This window comes from Choloepus didactylus, chromosome 1, assembly GCF_015220235.1.
Source record: "Choloepus didactylus isolate mChoDid1 chromosome 1, mChoDid1.pri, whole genome shotgun sequence".
Classification (NCBI taxonomy): Eukaryota; Metazoa; Chordata; class Mammalia; order Pilosa; family Megalonychidae; genus Choloepus; species Choloepus didactylus.
Window position 1 is genome coordinate 78,250,457 of NC_051307.1, and position 8,868 is coordinate 78,259,324.

Here is an 8,868-nt window from a genome sequence, read left to right on the forward strand (position 1 = left end):
GAATCTCAGTTTATCTGGGGAGAGTGGAATTGTCAGAGCTGAAAATGAGAGCGAGAGATGGGAAGAGAGGTTGTGTCTTTGTGTGGCTCCCTCCTCTTGAAAGATTGAACATGGCAGACCTTCAGCAGCTACATTTGAAAAGACGTTCTTTAAGGTCCATTTAACACTAATATACTATGATCCTAGAATCTATAGCAAGAGGGGGAAAATCATTACTTAGGAATTGGATAATATCTCCACTGATTAAGGCTCTACATTTTTCAAGGAAGATGCCCTGTTTTTTTTTTTTTTAATTAGTGCTCATAAAGAAAAATAATGCTTTCTAATTTTCAAAAATAGGTTTGAATTTTAATGTCTTATACTTCTCAAGGAAGATACAAGTTCAGTCAACACTGCCAAGAGCAGGTATCAATAATCAAGATCTACTTTCCTTCTTATAATAGAGAGCAGCCTCTGTGTTCAACTGAAATGAGATCCATTAAATACGTATTCTAACGTATTTAATGCTCATCTGGCATGCACTCTGCTGAATGCTTACTTTTATCTAATGTAATCCTCATATCAATCCTATGAATTACATACTATTTAAAACAGTATTTCTAGGTGTGGAGACAGGGCCTTGGAAAAGCTGAATAATCTGTTTGAGGTCATCTGACCAGAAAGGGGTTTAAACTTCAGAACCTCAGTAGATGGTCTCTTATTTCACTATCCTGTACTGCATCAGGTAGACTAGATGGTGTTAAAGTAGCAAAGAACAATAAGAAAAGTCATGAACTGTGCTTGCTTCAATAATCTTACCTAAGGAATTTTAAACAAAAATGCTTTGTGTCTTCTTTATTTCCTTAATGAACATATTGCTCCCTTTTATGAAATTCATTCTTGTGTTATAGATGCCAGTTCATTTTCTTTGACTGAGTGGAACTGATTGGGCAAGAAACTATTTTTCTAACCACCCCACCCCACCCCAAAAAAAGTAATTTGAGCAAACAATTGCAAGATTAAGCATAATTCAGGAAATTATTTCCCAAAACAGACAACACTTCATATTTAACCAGAGAAGTATAGTCCTCAACCATATACAAAAACAGCTGTGTGTGCTTTCCAAGAACAAGATTGCAGTTTTCATTGTTTTAGTGTTATTGGGGGAGGTTAAAAGCAGCCTCTCTTGGCTTCAAAGGTGAGACAAAAATCTTAGCAGTTACTGTCACTTGAAACTTCCATCTAGACTGCTTGGCAGAGGCTTTTGGGGGGTCTTGAGTTATTTACTATTTCACTCTCTTATAGTGTGAAAGATGTTTTCCCAGATTGTTTATGGATGTTAAAATGACAGATGAATGAAACTTCAGTTGCTCCAGGCCCTAATACAAAGGCACCTGGTACTTGAAGATTGCACACCAGTTCATTTGTGAACTTATAGGAGCCAGACTTAATGAACTAGTCTGAGAGGACCTTGAAGAGTTTTGGTATCTAAAGGCCCTTGCTTTCCAGTTTCCTTATCTTTGGGTTGAGATAAGTAACAACAAAACTATGCATTACTTCCTAGAATCTTTCCCCCCACCCCTTTTCCACTTCTCTTCATCTAGCTTCAAAAAGAAAATAAAATGAACTCAATGGCCCCATCCCAGCCAAATTTTTGTGGTCCATATGTATAATTTTCCTTGATTGATTATTGGAACAGATCCACTTTCCAGATCCTTGTGAACACAGCTGGCAACTTCCTTATCAGAGAAGCCAAGAAATAGAAAAGGGTTTATTTTTCTTAGTAAAAATAAAAGCATGGCCAGACAGCAGTTTGTGGTTGGGGTGCTGAATGGAAAGATGTAGAACACCATCAACGAAAGGGGAGAAAGAGAGAGAGAGAGAATGGCAAAACTCAGCTATAGGGGGGTTGACTTTTTCATTATTTTTTGATGGCTGTGAACTGAAAGCTATTGGAGTTTGTGAGTTCAGCTGGTTGCAGCTGTGTTGAATCTACAATGGCGAAAATGGGTCCTATCCTGAATTCTCAAATTCCATTTCCCCAAACCTTATTTGGACCTTCCAATAATGTGCCACATTCCACAGGTTAAGAAATGGAGAGTGTTGATTCTCTGGCACTAAATGTATAACTTGAGAACAGTGGTTCTCATCTTTAGCTGCATACCGGAATCCCCTGGGAGCTTTAAAGACAATTGATTCTGACACCCCCAGAATTTCTGTTATAATTGGGTTGAAGTGCAGCCTAGACATCAGGATTCTAAAACTCTACCCAGGTTTTTCTAGAGACCCATGGCTATAGAACCTCAGACATCTGAGGTCCAGATCCTCTGCCTGCAAGTCAGATTCCTTGGGAGCAGGTTTAGACAGGGCATCAGGGAATATGGGCTTGGCCATCTGGGACCTTCTATGGCTCTGAAAGTTGTTTCTTTAAATGGTGACTCCAGTTTGAGGACAAAAGTCTGCCCTAGCATATACATAGCTCTGCACTTCCCAGCAATAGAAAACTTCACAAATTTGAGTCAAAACCATTAGGACTAGTCAAATTCTCTTCATCCTCTTGCCAACAGGTAGGATTAGTGGGCCAAGGCTGAATCCTTGATCTGCAATTTGCTTCTTGGCATGATCTTTATTCAAACTGAACTTAGACTCATAACCAAATTATGAGTATACATCCTCTGCCCCCAAATTCATGTTGACCTTGGAAGATACATTACCTCCTCCCTTATTTCCATGCCAATCACATGCATGTGATTCTCAGAGGAGTAGGAGTAGGACAGAAATCCAAATTTCTCAAAATAGAGATACATCCAATTCCACCTCCACTGTTAAGTTTTGCTGAAATCATGCATTTAGCAAAGGCCCTAACATCTCTCCCTCTCACGCTCTTGTGACTACGTCACTGATAAATTTATCACTCATGTTACATGAAAGTCCTTTGTTGACTTTTCCAGAGTCTCGAATCTAATCACAGTTAAACCAACAAAGGGATTCCAGCCTTATCAGTAGTTTATTTTGCAAGACTGCCATAGAGCTGCTGCCAGATACAATATCCTGTTTTTCCAACTATGCTGAGCTCAAGGATCCCATTAATAAATTTGAACTCTTCAGTTATGCAGAAATATAAACAGACTGCTCAGTGTCCTTTGGAATTTTATTTTCATTTGGGAAAAATAACACTCTAATACTAAATATTTTGACCTCCATAACCCAGAAATCTAGATATGATAGAAGAGGATATTCTAAAATTTCTGCAGCAGAAAAAAGTACTATATATTCAAAACATTGCACACACACACACACATGAATTTTATCGTTTTCTTTACTCTAGCTGTGGTGTCTATTTGATAATCAATGACACCTGAAAAATTCACCAGTAGATAAACTAGTTAGGGTACTATATGGGACAAATCCTGGCAGGAAGCATTGTGGAATCAAGTCTAAACCACTCTTCTGATATACAGTTAAGCCTTATCTGAAAGTATGGAATTTTGTGGGTTTGATAACAGGGTGGCTTGAAAAAAAGATTAGAGATTAGAGATACATCTCCACTATGTAGGTTTCCATAAACTAAAGATCTAACATGCCCGGATGTGACTAGATCCAATCAACCACTTTAACCAAAACAAAATGATACCCTTTTCTGTGTAAAATTATGAACTTAAGTACCAAGGGGAAACATGTACATCCTCAGATCTCTACGGAGAGGTTTCTCTACTGATGGACATAGGAATTAAAGCCACATCTCCTTCCAAGGGCACATTATTGAGATGGTGTCAATGAAAGGGGGGAATAGAATTGACTCTTCTGAAAGACATTGATAACTCAATTCTGTACTGCATGTTTGCTGGGTCACCTCGTGACGATAAAAGCAGCATGGCTGAGACTCTGGCTGGTACTGTCACATAATTAATGGAAGATTGCCTTTTCCAGAATGGCTGCAGTAATATCACCCACCCATCCTGCTCTTCTACTATGTGACCTTGCCACACCCCCACCAAGAGGTTTTGAATTTGGGCAATGCTTGTGGCTGCTTCTACCAGTAGAGTATGACAGAAATGTTGCTGTGTGACTCCTATGGCTGGGTCATAAAAGGCAATGTTGCTTTTGCGTTTTTCACGGGAGCATTTAAACATGGAACTTGGATTTGCCATGTAGGAAGACCAACTTCTCTGAGGTCACCATGTTGTCAGGTAGCCAAACCTCTTGAAAGGCCACCAGTAAGTGCTGAGTTCAAAAGCCACAGCTGAACTGCCAGCCAACCACCTATAGCAACTGCCAGCCCTGTGAGTGAGTCATCTTGAAAGTCCAGCAAGGTCAAGCCTTCAGATGACTGCAGCCCCTGCCAACATCTGACTCAACTATTAGAGAGACTCCAAGACAGAACTGCCCAGCCAAGCTCTTACCAAACACCTGACCCCCAAAATTATGAACGAAATAAAATGGTTGTTTTAAGCCACTAAGTTTTGTGGTTATTTATGTGGCAATAGTAATCAGAACAGAATTATTCCAGAATTATCTTTACTTTCTACTATTCTGACTGCTTCAGTGATCTCAGAAAATCAGAAGATTCTGGTCACCCTCAGAGAAGGGGCATCTTTGCTGAGACACTTGAGCTCTGAACTTTCCAACACCCTGGGGTTCCTAGAATTTGCTAACAGCTTAATGGTCTTGATAAGCAGCAAAGAAATTTCTATTTACCAGAACTCTTTTAAGAGAGATCGCTCTATATATTTGGAAAAATACACTTTAAGGGACTACAAAATACACTTTGGGGGTGAGATGAGAGTAGGCGAGAGTGAGACGCATGTAAGTAGTAACAGATAGTTGTAAACTTCCTTAAGGCTGGGGGTAAGGGACCCTATAGACTCTATGTCCTTTTTGCCTTGTTGAGTACCTAACTGAGTGGGTATTGTAAGTTTAAAAGGGATAAATTGCTCAGCAAAAGAGAGGAAAGTTGCCACTGCTTGGGAAAAGTGGAAAGGAGAAGAATCCCTGCTTGCTGAGTAGCCAAAATGAGGACTTGGGGGAACAAACATATTTAGCAATATTTTGAAAATGTTAACTGCAGGGTATGTATGTCAGGAATACTCCATTCTCTGCCATCTCCACCAGAGCTCCAGTAAATAATACATTGCTCAATTATTCTCTTGTTGCTAGTGACTTTAGAGAAACGCTGAGGTGTCACGTTTAACAAGGGGATGAAAAAGCCATTACATAGAGGAACCATCCGATATCTGGGTTACCCACACACTAGTAAAGATAAAACAGGAACCAGTTAAAAAAAAATTTAAAAGGAAAGAAAATTGCAAAAAAAAAAAAAGAAAGAAAGAAAGAAAAGAAAAGAAAGAAATAACCTACCCTAAAGTACCAACCAGTCATGGAAGGCTCATTTTAAAAGGAGAATCTTTTTCACACTATCCCCTGAAGTCAGAGAGGACAGGCATGCACAGGATACCAAAACATTGATCAGTGGGTTTGTTTTTGTTTTTGTTTCCAGACTCTAATGGTTGTTTCATTTTGAAGTAAAAGAAACTTCAGGGAAAGGCTGGCCCATAGAGGGACAGAAAGCATCCTATACCAGAATCCCATAAAAATGTCCGTTGCTTTTAACAACCGCTGGCAGTGAGTTTTCATGTCTTTCTGTTTCTTTCAATCCTTCAAAATGCTCCTCTCACCTCTCCCATTTTTAGGGAATAAGCTCTAATCTAGTTCTATTCTGCAGAAGAAATCTGCACTGTGTTGTTAATAACTGTTAATAAGTGAATGCATTTTATGCATTTTAGCTCTCTGGGTCATTTGCAATTGTAGCAGGCATGAACCTTACCCTACAAACTTCAGTGTGAGAGAAGTATATTATTTCTTTAGTTTCTTCAAATCAAATCCATATTCAAGCCTCCTCCCTCCTGAGATAGTAGAAAAATTCAGCCTCAGGCATTATCAGGATTTGTGTGGAGAGATCTTTTCCTGTTTATTCTCCAGCTGTAATCTGACAGCCCCGTCCACCCTGACCTGCTGATATAGATATACTCACTGCCCTAACTGCATTGCTGTCTGAAGCCTGGTGGCTCCATAGTTTTCCCTGCTGTGTGAGACATTTTTGTCAAGACAGGAGCCCTGACCCAGTGTCCACCCTCCATAGGTGCAGCCTTCTTCAGTTCTGCCTCTTCCACGAGTCCCTTCCATGCTGTGGGGAACATCCCCGCACTCTCCATGGAGACCACCTTCCCCTCCGGTCCTGGGGAGTCACCCTAATGATAGCACATTCACCTCTCCCTTCTCCCCAGTTAAATCCCCTCAAGGAGTTTGGTCCTTGGGGACATACAAATCAGGACAAGCCAAAGTCTATAATAATTTTTGCTTTCTGCACCCAAAGCACAAGACAGTGCTCAGAGGGCAAAGCTGCCTTCCTGAGAGAGGAAAAGGAAAACATACATCAAAAACAAAATACCAGTTAATGCATCAACAAAACACTCAGCCACCTATTTAGAAAGATGCTCCAGGAGTAGCAACTTTTTAACCCAAAGGAATGGGCCTTTGAAAATGGGTCCTCTAGTACCTCATGGATCAGCACAGTGGACCCCTGCAGAAAGGTTAAGCCCAAGTTTCAAGCACCATGCAGTTGAGAAAATCCTGAGTATGGGGATGCATTGTTCTTGGAGTCATATTTCTTGTCATATTGTAATGCTTGTGAGACTTTAATTTCCCCTCAGCAGAAAATCCAGAGCTGGAATTCTCACCTTGAAGATAACATCACCCACAGCAACTTTGGAACATCTGAACACACTGTGTGCTGCTTCTTTCAAAGGCTGGATTAGCCCACCAGCCTCCATCAGTTGAGCATTCCTGGCTTCCCTCTCCATCCCGGTCCCCACACCATGAAAGATGAGACACACCTGCCAGGACACAGTCTTGAATCACCTCTGAGAAGTAAACATCTAGAAAGGCAGTTCTCCTCACCCAGCCCCTTGCCCTCCAGGATAATGTCAGCTTAATTCTGGGTTGTTAGCCAAAGGCGGGCCCTGTCCTACCTGACTCCAGCCAGAAAAAGCTGCCTTTGAAAACAGCAAAAATAGCTTTCTCTGTTGGGAGGAAGCAACAGGGCCCCTGGCACTAAACAGGGCTCATACTTGCCTCATGCCACTTGTTCACACATGGCAGAGAAGGGAAAATGAGGTCAAGGAGCTGCTTGGCTGTGCCACTCTTTACTGGACCCAAGTGACCTGTGCAATTACCTTCAGAATGAGGTATCGTTAGTCACTGCCTCAGTGCCTGTGAGATTCAAACCCTGACATGTGACTTTAGGGGGTTTCTCTGTTTACCCCTTCTGAGAACGGCAAACTTAGAAGTCCAAAAGGATGTAGATTTTCATATTCAAACTAAGAGGGGCATTCTACAAGAGCACACTTGTTTGCATTTCACTTTGATTAAGCAGCCAGAAGTTTCAGTTATTCTCTGGTTTCATATTTAATTGTTTTAGCAGCTTCACTTTACAGATGAGGTAAACCAAGGCTCAGGAGGGTAATAAGTTGTATAGTCCAGGCTTTCAATTTAGGGTTTCTTGCTATATTCACCCATTTATAGCCTTTTCAGGTGTATTTTTCACCAGAACATTTTTAGGTTTCTTTGCTAGCTTAAGAGCGATGCTTCCAGAAGACTGAAACCTTATCATATTAATAGAGGCTGAATCCGTGTTAGGAAAACCAAAATGTTATTTATGAAATTCCAGCAAATTATCTGTTTCTGGTAGACACTGACAGATCACAGTGAGCAAGAGAAGCCGAAATAAGTCTCTCAATTATTTTACAAAAAGTTGCTTTCTGCTTATGGGTTGTTCAATTTAAGCATCAGTGTGTGTAATGGGTGTTTCTGTATGTGTGTGTGTGTGTGTGTGTGTGTGTGTGTGTGAGAGAGAGAGAGAGAGAGGTGTCCATGGGGTAGGCAAATAAGCTTTAACACAGAGCTGGGTAAAGCCAAAGAAAAAGCACATTGTATACAACAGAACAACTGAGAGTGTTCTGTAGCTTTGAAAAACATTGTGGCCAAACAAAATGTTCTGCCAGAGGCAACATGGGTTAGTTCTCTACCATCTCAACATGAACAGGTTATATTTTCAGGTTCTATTGACCTTCAAGGCCCAGCCTAATACACTGTGTTCTTGTGTACTTAGGTTGCCCCACAAGATCAACAGTTTCATTTGGGGAGCTGAAAAAGGAAGAAGTAATTTTCAGTTCCTTTCACACAACTCTACCTTTTCCAGAAAAATCTTAATCCTCAACAAGTGCCTTTAAGGGAAAAGAGATGTGGTTCCTTTGAGAAGCTGTAGCATTTTTTAAAAAAACATTTTGTTTTTCAGCTGGATGAGGGTTTCAGTAGGTCCATATCATAATAACTACCATTAATTGAATGCTTAATATGCATAAGGACAACACAGACATTATCTTATTTAATCTCAAAGGAAAGCTGACGACAAAGGCTGCATGTGTCACATTTTCAGATGCAGAAACCAGGATTTGATGATTTTAAATAATTTATTCAAAAAACCTTTGTGGAAAGTGATAGAGCTGAGACTCAGACTCAAGTCTTTCTGACCTCGTAGCCTTAACTACTATCCTATACAACCTCCCACCGTGAGACCAGGTAAAAGAACCTGAGATTAACTGCCAGGATAAATTATCCACCCGGGGTAGATGAGAGCACACTAGATGATCAAGAACCGAACTTTGAGCAGCCATCTTTCTAAATTAGAGGACAATTTTAATCTTGATCTTCTGCTTTGAAGTGAAATTTCTCTTTTAAGCACAGTAGGTATTTCTTCAGTTTTCATTTGTGTGCATTAAAAAATATATACTAAAAGCTAATTGCCTTGCAGAAAACACTACTTCTTTCATC